We start from the raw sequence: 14,238 nt of genomic DNA on the forward strand, positions 1-14,238 counted from the left end.
AGACACAAACCTACAACTGAGATAACAGCAGACGTTACAACAGTAGAAGTTACAACAGTAGAAGTTACAAGAGAAGAAGTTACAACAGTAGACATTACAAGAGAAGAAGTTACAAAAAACCTAATGAAATAAAGACAATGGATATTGATGATCATATATACAGCAACGAAACACCCATCAAGCCCTGCAGGAAGGATGGAGTTGGTGATCAACAATCAGGTAACAGTTTATCCTGGTATAGTGCTTGATACTAACACATACAGTGAGGGAAAAAAGTATTTGATCCCCTTCTGATTTTGTACGTTTGCCCACTGACAAAGACATGATCAGTCTATAATTTTAATGGTAGGTTTATTTGAACAGTGAGAGACAGAATAACAACAAAAAAATCCAGAAAATTGCATGTCAAAAATGTTATAAATTGATTTGCATTTTAATGAGTGAAATAAGTATTTGACCCCTCTGCAAAACATGACTTAGTACTTGGTGGCAAAACCCTTGTTGGCAATCACAGAGGTAAGACGTTTCTTGTAGTTGGCCACCAGGTTTGCACACATCTCAGGAGGGATTTTGTCCCACTCCTCTTTGCAGATCTTCTCCAAGTCATGAAGGTTTCGAGGCTGACGTTTGGCAACTCGAATCTTCAGCTCCCTCCACAGATTTTCTATGGGATTAAGGTCTGGAGACTGGCTAGGCCACTCCAGGACCTTAATGTGCTTCGTCTTGAGCCACTCCTTTGTTGCCTTGGCCGTGTGTTTTGGGTTATTGTCATGCTGGAATACCCATCCACGACCCATTTTCAATGTCCTGGCTGAGGGAAGGAGGTTCTCACCCAAGATTTGACGGTACATGGCCCTGTCCATCGTCCCTTTGATGCGGTGAAGTTGTCCTGTCCCCTTAGCAGAAAAACACCCCCAAAGCATAATGTTTCCACCTCCATGTTTGACGGTGGGGATGGTGTTCTTGGGGTCATAGGCAGCATTCCTCCTCCTCCAAACACGGCGAGTTGAGTTGATGCCAAAGAGCTCGATTTTGGTCTCATCTGACCACAACACTTTCACCCAGTTCTCCTCTGAATCATTCAGCTGTTCATTGGCAAACTTCAGACGGGCCTGTATATGTGCTTTCTTGAGCAGGGGGACCTTCTGGGCGCTGCAGGATTTCAGTCCTTCACGGTGTAGTGTGTTACCAATTGTTTTCTTGGTAACTATGGTCCCAGCTGCCTTGAGATCATTGACAAGATCCTCTCGTGTAGTTCTGGGCTGATTCCTCACCGTTCTCATAATCATTGCAACTCCACAAGGTGAGATCTTGCATGGTGCCCCAGGTCGAGGGAGATTGACAGTTCTTTTGTGTTTCTTCCATTTGCGAATAATCGCACCAACTGTTGTCACCTTCTCACCAAGCTGCTTGGCGATGGTCTTGTAGCCCATTCCAGCCTTGTGTAGGTCTACAATCTTGTCCCTGACATCCTTGGAGAGCTCTTTGGTCTTGGCCATGGTGGAGAGTTTGGAATCTGATTGATTGATTGCTTCCTTGGACAAGTGTCTTTTATACAGGTAACAAACTGAGATTAGGAGCACTCCCTTTAAGAGTGTGCTCCTAATCTCAGCTCGTTACCTGTATAAAAGACACCTGGGAGCCAGAAATCTTTCGGATTGAGAGGGGGTCAAATACTTATTTCCCTCATTAAAATGCAAATCAATTTATAACATTTTTGACATGCGTTTTTCTGGATTTTTGTTGTTGGTATTCTGTCTCTCACTGTTCAAATATACCTACTATTAAAATTATAGACTGATAATTTCTTTGTCAGTGGGCAAACGTACAAAATCAGCAGGGGATCAAATACTTTTTTCCCTCACTGTACTTACACCCCAACACACACTCACACACACACACTCACACACACACACACACACACACACACACACACACACACACACACACACACATACACACACACACGACATATGCCCACACATACATAACTACCCCTGTGTCAATGAATGTTAGTATCACCTTTGGCAGAGATTTTCAAGCAGATTTAAATCAAAACTGTAACTGCAAACTCATCTCCCAGTGTCTGGTGGAAAGCAGACTGAACCAGATTTTCCTCTAGGATTTTGCCTGCGCTTAGCTCCATTCTGTTTGTTTTTTATCCTGAAAAACACCCCAGTCCTTAACGATTACAAGCATATCCATAACATGACGCAGCCACCGCTATGATTGAAAATATGGAGAGTGGTACTCAGTAATGTGTTGTAATTGGATTTGCCCCAAACATAACCCTTTTTATTCAGGACAAAAAGTGAATTGCTTTGCAACATTATTTGCTGTATTACTTTAGTGCCTTGTTGCAAACATGTTTTGGAATATTTTTATTCTGTACAAGCTTCCTTTTCACTCTGTCATTTATGTTAGTATTGTGGAGTAACTACAATGTTGATCCATCCTCAGTTTTCTCCTATCACAGCCATTAAACTCTGTAACTGTTTTAAAGTCATGATTGGCCTCATGGTGAAATCCCTGAGCTGTTTCCTTCCTTTCTGGCAACTGAGTTAGAAAGGAGGCCTGTAGCTTTGTAGAGACTGTTTTTTAAAATGTTTTTTTTTTCATCTACCATAAGGTGCCCTTCTTTGCGAGGCGTTGGAAAACCACCCAGGTCTTTGTGATTGAAAATGTGTTTGAAATTCACTGCTTGACTGAGGGACCTTACAGATAATTGTATGTGTGGGGTACAGAGATGAGGTAGTCATTCAAAAATCATGTTAACCCTTAGCCTACAATGGTCGCGCCTCGCGGAAATCTAATTAACATAGTACAAAAATCCCCATCAAAATCCGTCAGTTTAAGAAAGAGATATGTTTTTTAGCGTGGGCTGCGTATCAATTCACTACATCCACCGATATCGCCCTTCCGCATCTGCGGTGGAAGGTGGCAGAGCTAAAGTGGTGTGTCGAGGCAAAGATCTGGGGAATTGTACCCAAAAACCATCTCTGCAGCACTCCACCAATCAGGCCTTTTTGGTAAAGTGGCCAGACTGATGCCACTCCTCAGTAAAAGGCACATGACAGCCCGCTTGGAGTTTGCCAAAAGGCACCTAAAGACTCTCAGACCATGAGAAACAAGTCTGGAGGAAACCTGGCACCATCCCTATAGTGAAGCATGGTGGTGGCAGCATCATGCTGTGGGGATGTTTTTCAGCGGCAGGGACTGGGAGACTAGTCAGGATCGAGGGAAAGATGAACAGAGCAAAGTACAGAGAGATCCTTGATGAAAACCTGCTCCAGAGCGCTCAGGACCTCAGACTGGGGGGAAGGTTCACCTTCCAACAGGACAATGACCCTAAGCACAGAGCCAAGACAACACAAGAGTGGCCTCGGGACAAGTCTCTGAATGTCCTTGAGTGGCCCAGCCAGAGCCCGGATTTGAACCCGATTGAACGTCTCTGGTGAGACCTGAAAATAGCTGTCCCCATCCAACCTGACAGCGCTTGAGAGGATCTGCAGAGAATGGGAGAAACTCCCCAAATACAGGTGTGCCAAGCTTGTAGCACCATACCCAAGAAGACTCAAGGCTGTAAAAGCTGCCATAAATGTTTCAACAAAGTACTGAGTAAAGGGTCTCAATACTTATATAAATGTGATATTTCATTTATTTATTTTTAATTAGCAAAAAAATCAATTTTAGAATAAGGCTGTAAAGTAACAAAATGTGGAGTAAGTCAAGGGGTCTGAATACTTTCCAAATGCACTGTATGTAGACTGAATATTGCAACACCATAACACATAGTTATTTTGACTTGATTATTCTTCTCTGTTCCTTGTATCAATATTTAAAATGTTGTATCTTTAACTCTGCATTATTGGAAAAGGACCCGTAAGTCAGCATTTCACTATTAGCATGTGTTTACGAAACATGTGACAAATAAAATGCAGATTGAAATACGTTCCTGTACTCATTTTGGGTGCCTGAACTCTGCAATATGTTTAAGCCAGTGTTCTATAAGAGGTTCTGGAAGTCAAGCAGTATAAAGTGGGAGGTTCTGGAACTCAGTTCTGGTGTTCTGTCCCTTGTCAAGTTTGTGTTTTTTCCTCTGTGCTTCAAAGAGCAAATGGACACAAAAGTCGATGCAAATACTACGCTGATAAAGAGCAAGTTCTTATGGTAATAATTTGTGCTTCAGTGTTTTATCAGTGGTGGAAGAGATACTCTGGAGCTGCTGCAGTTTGTCTGGGTCTGCTGTGTGTTCTCCTATTTGCTGGTATCATAGGCCTGTTGCTCTACCGTGAGTTTGATATTGTGATGTCACGAGAGGCTACACAGCTTTCAGCGGGATTGCTCAAGTAGTGCAAGGAGACCAGGTTCAATCAAAACAAGGATTTTATTAAAGGTCTTGGGAAACTAACGAAAGTATAACACAATTCTGTTCTCTGGTGGCTCTTTAAGGGTTAACAGTTCAGGGATGTCTCTTCCACATCCACAATCATAACTCTCACTCGCTCAAATAACTTTTCCCCAGTCTTACTGTATTCCCGTTGCAGCTAGTGGCCAACCCAGCAAAACGTCCTTCCAAATGTCCCACACGTATTTCCACAGGTGCAGATATCCAAAGGTGAGTATTTCCCAAAGGTAAGTATCTCCAAATCCTTATATTCCTCATGGAAGTGGACGTGCAGCACTCTTGTCCTCCAGAGAGCCCAGGTTGGAGACTGTGTCTCTTCCCTTCCCAAACCTTCAGCTCATCAGCTCCTCATTTGTTTCAGCTGCGTGGGAAGATTGGCCATAGAGGGGGTGGAGTTCCCGACCATACCAGCAGATGGAGCCTAGCTGTCTGGGTTTGCAGCCACCTCAGGGGGATGTAACGTCCCTCCAGGACACAGCCTCTCGTGACATCACACATCCCCTCCTCGGGACCGACGTCCTCGTCGGGGTAAAGGCAGCGGAGGCTCAGGGAGAGGGCGTCCGCATTGCCGTGGTGCTTGCCAGCCTGCTCTCTCTTCTAACTCCTCTACCTCTAGGACCAGGGACTCAGCCTCCTGTTGTCTCTCCTTGAGTTTCTTACTGAACGCATCAGCCTTGGTTTTAGCAGAGTTTAGCTTCTGTTGAGCAGCTTTCAGTTCCTTTCTCTCTCTGCCTCCCGCATTCTTCATCTTGTTCTCCAACACCTTGTACTTCTCCTCTGCCTTCTTCTGGACCTCCTTACTACTGCGCAGGGTCTCCTCAACTCTCGATGGTCCTGCGCATCCTCTCCAGCTCCTCCTGTTGCTTATGGAAGGAGCTCTGTTGGAGTTTAGCCTGGAGGATATCTAACTCTTCTGTCTTCATGTCTAACTGTTGCTTTAACAAACGATACCTCTCAGCGGTCCCCTTCAGACCAGACAGTTCTTTGTCCAGATTCTGTAGCTCCGTCTCTGTGTCGGTCTGGGCACCTGCCCTCCCTATCAGAGCCCGGGCGGGAGTGAGTAACTTGGAGGATTGCACCGGAGCCTTCCCCAGGATGAGTCTTGCCTCTCCGTTTCCGAGGTACTCGGGTTATCCTCTCCTGAGACTCTCTCCAGAGTGGGTAAAAGGCTGGGCAGTCTCGTCCAATTAGGACAGGGACGGGGAGGGAATCAACCACCCCCGCCGTCGTGTGTATGGTTCCCCGTGTGCTGGTCATTGTAAGTTCAGTAATGGGGTATTCTCTGGTGTCCCCATGGACACAGGAAACTGGGAGGACTTTCCCCGGGGTCAGACACGTTGGGCCCACCAAATCCTTACGCACCAGGGTGGCCCGGCTACCAGAATCCAGTAAGGCCTCCACATCATGGTGATTCACAGTTACCGGGCAGGTGGGGGGGTCGATCTGGGCCGCCATCTACGACTCCCAAGAGCGAGGCAAAACGGTGTGTGGGTGCTGAGCTGGAGGACTCCGCAGTGGCCATAGGTTCCTCGGCTGGTTTCCCACACTGCCAGGAGATATGTCCCATCTCCCCACACCGGTAACACTGTCGAGTTTCCCCCTCCTGGTGTACTCTTCTTGGACCCGCCTGGTTTCTGGCTCCCCCTGGAGCGGGATAAGTCCTGACGTGGCTGGGTTCGAGACCTTGGGGGTCCTTTGGACGGGTTCTTCCCATTTGTGGTGGGGCCGCACTCCTGGGGTCTTTTACGGGAAGCATTCAGCATCTCCGCTGTGGCCTGGTACTTTTTCCACAGCTTCCCACGGTCAGATCAGCCGTGGTCAAGGCCTGTTGACTGATGAACCGCTTTTGCCTCATAAGGCAGGGGGCGCGTAGGTAACGATCCACCACAACGGCCTCCACCACCGCCGCTGCTGTATTCCTCTGCGGATCCAGCCATTTCCTTGCGTTCGGACAAGTTCATGCATCTGCGCCCGAGGAGGTTGGTCTGGTTGGAAGGTCCAGCTGTGAAAGCGCTGGGCCATACCAAACTTTGTGAGTCCATATCTGCTGAGGATCTCAGACTTCAGGGCATCATAGTCAGTAACCTGGTCAGGGCCCAGGTCCCGGACAGCATTCAGCGATTCCCGGTTAGAAAGGGGGCTAACAGACCAACCCACTGTTGCTTGGGCCAGGCTTCCCTAGTGGCCGTGGCCTCAAATGCATGCAGGTATGCCTTAATGTCATCGGTAGCTCCCATCTTAGATATAAAGTCACTTGCCTTTATTAGGCGGGTATTTTGGACCACCTCTGTCTCTGCAACTGCAATTCCTCTGCCTTCAGAAGGTTGGCTTTCTTTTGCTCCTCCAAGAGAGCCACGTTTGCTTGCATCTGGGCTTGCTGGCCAGCAACAAGGGCTTTCAATATGTCCTCCATTTCAGTCGGCGGGAGCCTACGGCCAACTTGGAAAACTGGGTGATCAAACCTTCGGTATCCTCCTCTGACATGCACTATTAACGCTTGAGCGTGCCTGTATTCTCCACCATCTGTGATGTCACGAGAGGCTACACAGCTTTCAGCGGGATTGCTCAAGTAGTGCAAGGAGACCAGGTTCAATCAAAACAAGGATTTTATTAAAGGTCTTGGGAAACTAACGAAAGTATAACACAATTCTGTTCTCTGGTGGCTCTTTAAGGGTTAACAGTTCAGGGATGTCTCTTCCACATCCACAATCGTAACTCTCACTCGCTCAAATAACTTTTCCCCAGTCTTACTGTATTCCCGTTGCAGCTAGTGGCCAACCCAGCAAAACGTCCTTCCAAATGTCCCACACGTATTTCACAGGTGCAGATATCCAAAGGTGAGTATTTCCCAAAGGTAAGTATCTCCAAATCCTTATATTCCTCATGGAAGTGGACGTGCAGCACTCTTGTCCTCCAGAGAGCCCAGGTTGGAGACTGTGTCTCTTCCTTCCCAAACCTTCAGCTCATCAGCTCCTCATTTGTTTCAGCTGCGTGGGAAGATTGGCCATAGAGGGGTGGAGTTCCCGACCATACCAGCAGATGGAGCCATAGCTGTCTGGGTTTGCAGCCACCTCAGGGGGATGTAACGTCCCTCCAGGACACAGCCCTCGTGACATCACAATATGTTCTCAATCAAACTTTCTCTTAATCATCAGTGGTGTAATGATCAATCAATCATCAATCAATCAATTTTATTTTATATAGCCCTTCTTACATCAGCTAATATCTCGAAGTGCTGTACAGAAACCAGCCTAAAACCCCAAACAGCTAGTAATGCAGGTGTAGAAGCAGGTGGCTAGGAAAAACTCCTAGAAAGGCGAAAGCTAGGAAGAAACCTAGAGAGGAACCAGGCTATGAGGGTGGCCAGTCCTCTTCTGGCTGTGCCGGGTGGAGATTATAACAGAACCATGCCAAGATGTTCAAAAATGTTCATAAGTGACAAGCATGGTCAAATAATAATCAGGAATAAATCTTTGGCTTTTCATAGCCGATCATTAAGAGTTGAAAACAGCAGGTCTGGGACAGGTAGGGGTTCCATAACCGCAGGCAGAACAGTTGAAACTGGAATAGCAGCAAGGCCAGGCGGACTGGGGACAGCAAGGAGTCACCACGGCCGGTAGTCCCGACGTATGGTCCTAGGGCTCAGGTCTCTCAGTTGGCTTTTCATAGCCGATCATTAAAGAGTTGAAAACAGCAGGTCTGGGACAGGTAGGGGTTTCGTGAGCCGCAGGCAGAACAGTTGAAACTGGAATAGCAGCAAGGCCAGGCGGACTGGGGACAGCAAGGTGTCATCATGCCCGGTAGTCCTGACGTATGGTCCTAGGGCTCAGGTTCTCAGAGAGAAAGAGAGAACGAGAGAATTAGAGAGAGCATACTTAAATTCACACAGGACACTGGATAAGACAGGAGAAGTACTCCAGGTATAACCAACTAACCCCAGCCCCCCGACACATAAACTACTGCAGCATAAATACTGGGAGGCTGAGACAGGAGCGGTCCGGAGACACTGTGGCCCCATCCGAAGAAAATCCCCGGACAGGGCCAAACAGGAGAGGATATAACCCCACCCACTCCGCCCAAAGCACAGCCCCCGCACCACTAGAGGGATATCCCCAACCACCAACTTACAATCCTGAGACAAGGCCGAGTATAGCCCACAGAGGTCTCCACCACAGCACAAACCAAGGGGGGCGCCAACCCAGACAGGAAGATCACGTCAGTAACTCAACCCACTCACGTGACGCACCCCTCCCAGGGACGGCATGAAAGAGCACCAGCAAGCCAGTGACTCAGCCCCTGCAACAGGGTTAGAGGCAGAGAACCCCAGTGGAGAGGGGAACCGGCCCGGCAGAGACAGCAAGGGCTGTTCGTTGCTCCAGCCTTTCCGTTCACCTTCACACTCCTGGGCCAGACTACACTCCAATCATATGACCTACTGAAGAGATAAGTCTTCAGTAAAGACTTAAAGGTTGAGACCGAGTCTGCGTCTCTCACATGGGTAGGCAGACTGTTCCATAAAAATGGAGATCTATAGGAGAAAGCCCTGCCTCCCGCTGTTTGCTTAGAAATTCTAGGGACAATTAGGAGGCCTGCTCTTGTGACCGTAGCGTACATATTGGTATGTACGGCAGGACCAACTCGGAAAGATAGGTAGGAGCAAGCCCATGTAACGCTTTATAGGTTAACAGTAAAACCTTGAAATCAGCCCTTGCCTTAACAGGAAGCCAGTGTAGGGAAGCTAGCACTGGAGTAATATGATCAAATTTCTTGGTTCTAGTCAGGATTCTAGAGCCGTATTTAGCACTAACTGAAGTTTATTTAGTGCTTTATCCGGGTAGCCGGAAAATAGAGCATTGCAGTAGTCTAACCTAGAAGTAACAAATGCATGGATTAATTTTTTCTGCATCATTTTTGGACAGAAAATTTCTGATTTTTGCAATGTTACGTAGATGGAAAAAAGCTGTCCTTGAAACAGTCTTGATATGTTCGTCAAAGAGAGAGATCAGGGTCAAGAGTAACACCGAGGTCCTTCACAGTTTTATTTGAGACGACTTTACAACCATCTAGATGAATTGTCAGATTTAACAGAAGATCTCTTTGTTTCTTGGGACCTAGAACAAGCATCTCTGTTTTGTCCGAGTTTAAAAGTAAAAAGTTTTCAGCCATCCACTTCCTTATGCTCTGAAACACAGGCTTCTAGCGAGGGCAATTTTGGGGCTTCACCATGTTTCATTGAAATGTACAGCTGTGTGTCATCCGCATAGCAGTGAAAGTTAACATTATGTTTTCGAATAACATCCCCAAGAGGTAAAATATATAGTGAAAACAATAGTGGTCCTAAAACGGAACCTTGAGGAACACCCGAAATGTACAGTTGATTTGTCGGAGGACAGACCATTCACAGAGACAAACTGATATCTTTCCGACAGGTAGGATCTAAACCAGGCCAGAACTTGTCCGTGTAGACCAATTTGGGTTTCCAGTCTCTCCAAAAGAATGTGGTGATCGATGGTGTCAAAGGCAGCACTAAGGTCTAGTAGCACGAGGACAGATGCAGAGCCTCGGTCTGACGCCATTAAAAAGGTCATTTACCACCTTCACAAGTGCAGTCTCAGTGCTATGATGGGGTCTAAAACCAGACTGAAGCATTTCGTATACATTGTTTGTCTTCAGAAAGGCAGTGAGTTGCTGCGCAACAGCTTTTTCTAAAATTTTTGAGAGGAATGGAAGATTCGATATAGGCCGATAGTTTTTATATTTTCCGGGTCAAGGTTTGGCTTTTTCAAGAGAGGCTTTATCACTGCCACTTTTAGTGAGTTTGGTACACATCCGGTGGATAGAGAGCTGTTTATTATGTTCAACATAGGAGGGCCAAGCACAGGAAGCAGCTCCTTCAGCAGTTTAGTAGGAATAGGATCCAGTATGCAGCTTGAAGGTTTAGAGGCCATGATTATTTTCATCATTGTGTCAAGAGATATAGTACTAAAACACTTAAGTGTCTCTCCCGATCCCAGGCCTCGCAGAGCTGTGCAGATCCAGGACAGCTAAGCCCTGGAGGAATACGCAGATTCAAAGAGGAGTCCGTAATTTGCTTTCTAATGGTCATGATCTTTTCCTCAAAGAAGTTCATGAATTTATCACTGCTGAAGTGAAAGCCATCCTCTCTTGGGGAATGCTGCTTTTTTAGTTAGCTTTGCAACAGTATCAAAAAGAATTTTGGATTGTTCTTATTTTCCTCAATTAAGTTGGAAAAGTAGGATGATCGAGCAGCAGTGAGGGCTCTTCGGTACTGCACAGGTACTGTCTTTCCAAGCTAGTCGGAAGACTTCCAGTTTGGTGTGGCGCCATTTCCGTTCCAATTTCCTGGAAGCTTGCTTCAAAGCTCGGGTATTTTCTGTATACCAGGGAGCTAGTTTCTTCTGACAAATGTTTTTCGTTTTAGGGTGCAACTGCATCTAGGGTATTGCGCAAGGTTAAATTGAGTTCCTCAGTTAAGTGGTTAACTGATTTTTGTCCTCTGACGTCCTTGGGTAGGCAGAAGGAGTCTGGAAGGGCATCAATGAATTTTTGTGTTGTTTGAGAATTTATAGCACGACTTTTGATGCTCCTTGGTTGGGGTCTGAGCAGATTATTTGTTGCGATTGCAAATGTAATAAAATGGTGGTCCGATAGTCCAGGATTTTGTGGAAAAACATTAAGATCTACAACATTTATTCCATGGACAAAACTAGGTCCAGAGTATGACTGTGGCAGTGAGTAGGTCCAGAGACATGTTGGACAAAACCCACTGAGTCGATAATGGCTCGGAAGACTTTTGGAGTGGGTCTGTGGACTTCTCCATGTGAATATTAAAATCACCAAAAATTAGAATATGATCTGCATGACTACAAGGTCTCATGAATTCAGGAAACTCAGAGAGGAACGCTGTATATGGCCCAGAGGCCTGTAAACAGTAGCTATAAAAAGTGATTGAGTAGGCTGCATAGATTTCATGACTAGAAGCTCAAAAGATGAAACGCCATTTTTTTTGTAAATTGAAATTTGCTATCGTAAATGTTGCAACACCTCCGCCTTTGCGGGATGCACGGGAATATGGTCACTAGTGTAACCAGGGGGGTGAGGCCTCATTTAACACAGCAAATTCATCAGGCTTAAGCCATGTTTCAGTCAGGCCAATCACATCGAGATTATGATCAGTGATTAGTTCATTGACTATGACTGCCTTTGAAGTGAGGGATCTAACATTACGTCCTATTTTGAGATGTGAGGTATCACGATCTCTTTCAATAATGGCAGGAATGGAGGAGGTCTTTATCCTAATAAGATTGCTAGGTGAACACCGCCATGTTTAGTTTTGCCCAACCTAGGTCGAGGCACAGACACAGTCTCTCAATGGGGTATGGCTGAGCTGACTACACTGACTGTGCTATTGGCAGACTCCACTAAGCTGGCAGGTTGGCTCAACAGCCTGCTGCCTGGCCTGCACCCTATTTCACTGTGGGGCTAGAGGAGTTAGAGCCCTATCTATGTTGGTAGATAAGAGGAGAGCACCCCTCCAGCTAGGATGGAGTCCGTCACTCCTCAGCAGGTCAGGCTTGGTCCTGTTTGTGGGTGAGTCCCAGAAAGAGGGCCAATTATCCACAAATGTTATCTTTTGGGAGGGGCAGAAAACAGTTTTCAACCAGCGATTAAGTGCTGAGACTCTGCTGTAGAGCTGCGTCATTCTTCCCCCTAACTGGGAGGGGGCCAGAGACAATTACTCGATGCCGACACATCTTTCTAGCTGATTTACAAGCTGAAGCTATGTTGCACGGAGACCTCTGACTGTTTCATCCTAACATCGTTGGTGCCGACGTGGATAACAATATCTCTATACTCTCTACACTCGCCAGTTTTAGCTTTAGCTAGCACCATCTTTAGATTAGCCTTAACGTCGGTAGCCCTGCCCCCTGGTAAACAGTGTATGATCGCTGGGTGATTCGTTTTAAGTCTAATACTGCAGGTAATGGAGTCGCCAATGACTAGGGTTTTCAATTTGTCAGAGCTAATGGTGGAGCCTTCGGCGTCTCAGACCCGTAGAAGGAGGAGTAGACTAGAGAAGACTCAGACTCAGACTCCGACTCGCTACATAATGGGGAAAACCGGTTGAAGGGTTTCTGTCGGCTGAATGAGCTGACACTGGTTGAGCATTCCAACAGTATTTCCCCTCCAGAAGCCATGAGAAAGTTGTCCGGCTGCGGGGACTGTGCGGGGGGATTTATACTAACGTTACTGTCTGTACTTACTGGTGGCACAGACGCTGTTTCTTCCTTTCCTACACTGAGATTACCCTTGCCTAACGATTGCGTCTGAAGCTGGGCTTGTAGCACAGCTATTTTGCGTAAAGCGATCGTTCTCCTGTATATTATGAGTACAGCGACTGCAATTAGAAGACATCATGTTAATGTTACTACTTAGCTTCGGCTGTTGAAGATGTTGATGAACCATGTCCAGATAAAGCGTCCGGAGTGAAAAAAGTTGAATAAGGGAAAAAAGTTACGATGGAAAAAAGGAAAATAACGTAAAGTTGGCAGCTAAAACGCACAGAAAAATGACTCTTCTGTCTCGGGATAGACGTCCAGGGTGAAAAAGTTTAACGAAAAAGATGAGTGAGGACAAAACTAAAAAGTTGGTAAATTTGTTGAACACAAAGATTGATTAAGCGTTTATTAAAAGTAAAGCGTGAATAGTTTCGCAGGTAGCCAAGTAGCAACAAACAGCACAGCAGTACGGAGACAATGCGAACGCGGGCCCGAAGTCACGTCAAATCTAAATCAAATCTCAGTCAAATCTCAAATTCCATTTAAACTCCATTCAATTCAATTTCGAAAGTACACCAAATTCCAATTCCACATTTTCTTCATTGAAAAGCATTGAAGATAATTGGAATTCTATTAGAATTCCAGTGTACTTCCTGAATTGACTGGAATTGAAATGCAACTGACCCCAACCCTGATAATATCTGATTGACTTTTCCACTGTTACCTTGTTCATTGATCGTATTATTTCACAGAGAGAAACCAATTGACCAGTTCCAACACCCTGACCAAAGAGAGTGACCAGTTACAGACCAGCAACAACACCCTGACCAAAGAGAGAGACCAGCTACAGAAAGGTGTTGAGAAAGGTGAGTAACATTGTCTATTGACTGTTCTGTTTGACAGTCTCTGCATCAGTTCACATGCCACTTACAAACAGGCAATTCAAATTACATTAAAGGAAAAATTTTAGAAAAAAATCTACGACTTCCAAATTGTCCATTAGTTAGTGACCTGTCTTCCTTGAGTGTTTGATTGAGACTTAATTCAATGTGAGTTGTATGTGACTAAAGAAGAACATTTAAATTATAGTGTGTTCGCAAGGATGGAAGAAGCTTGGTAGCAGTTGTTACTACATCTCTACTGAGTACAAATCCTGGGAGGAGAGCAGACAGGACTGCAGAGATAGAAGAGCAGACCTGGTGATCATCAACAGCCAAGACAAACAGGTGTGTGTGTGTGTGTGTGTGTGTGTGTGTGTGGGTGTGTGGAAGAGAGCGATACAGAGAGAGAGAGAGAGAGAGAGAGAGAGTAATGGCTAAGTATTAATAATGTTGTCTCTCTCCCACAACTACAGACATTTGTCAATTGGTTATGTGGAGTAAAGAACTATGTCTGGATTGGTCTGACTGACTCTGTTACTGAGGGGACCTGGAAATGGGTGGCGACACACCACTGACCACAAGGTAAGACATTTAATGAGTTCTGTGTTACCATGAAATCACTGTCTGGAGTAGTAGGCTCTAGAGTGGA

At 45.8% G+C, this 14,238-nt stretch overlaps 1 long non-coding RNA gene across 1 annotated transcript; it reads left to right on the forward strand.

The window, feature by feature from the left end:
• The first annotated feature begins 3,721 nt into the window (after positions 1–3,721).
• On the forward strand, positions 3,722–13,885 carry LOC123490299. The gene is made up of 3 exons (XR_006660882.1): positions 3,722–4,291; positions 13,461–13,574; positions 13,798–13,885. It is a non-coding gene; the product is annotated as an uncharacterized LOC123490299 (long non-coding RNA).
• Positions 13,886–14,238: the final 353 nt, after the last annotated feature.

Source organism: Coregonus clupeaformis, unplaced genomic scaffold (genome assembly GCF_020615455.1).
Source record: "Coregonus clupeaformis isolate EN_2021a unplaced genomic scaffold, ASM2061545v1 scaf3646, whole genome shotgun sequence".
In the NCBI taxonomy this organism is placed as follows: domain Eukaryota; kingdom Metazoa; phylum Chordata; class Actinopteri; order Salmoniformes; family Salmonidae; genus Coregonus; species Coregonus clupeaformis.